Below are 314 nucleotides of genomic sequence, written 5' to 3' on the forward strand. Positions count from 1 at the left end.
TTTATTGCTTGCATTATTGTGTAACATTTGGTGAGGACGTGGCATCAGACCTGAAAGTGCTGGATCTGAAGATGATCTACTTACTGTGAATGTTTTTTGTATGACTGTGTAGAGCAGATGATTGATTGAAACACTTCCCACATGCAGTGCAGTGATACGGTTTCTCTCCAGTGTGGATCATTTTGTGTGTTTTCAGGTTTCCTGAATCACTGAATCTTTTATCACAGTGTGAATACTCGTAAGGTGTTTCTTCAGTGTGAATCCTCTGGTGCTGTTTCAAATGTTTAGCTGAAGTAAAAGTCTTTTCACACTCA

This window comes from Sinocyclocheilus rhinocerous, unplaced genomic scaffold (assembly GCF_001515625.1).
Source record: "Sinocyclocheilus rhinocerous isolate Xijiao unplaced genomic scaffold, SAMN03320098_v1.1 scaffold3331, whole genome shotgun sequence".
NCBI classification, from domain to species: Eukaryota; Metazoa; Chordata; class Actinopteri; order Cypriniformes; family Cyprinidae; genus Sinocyclocheilus; species Sinocyclocheilus rhinocerous.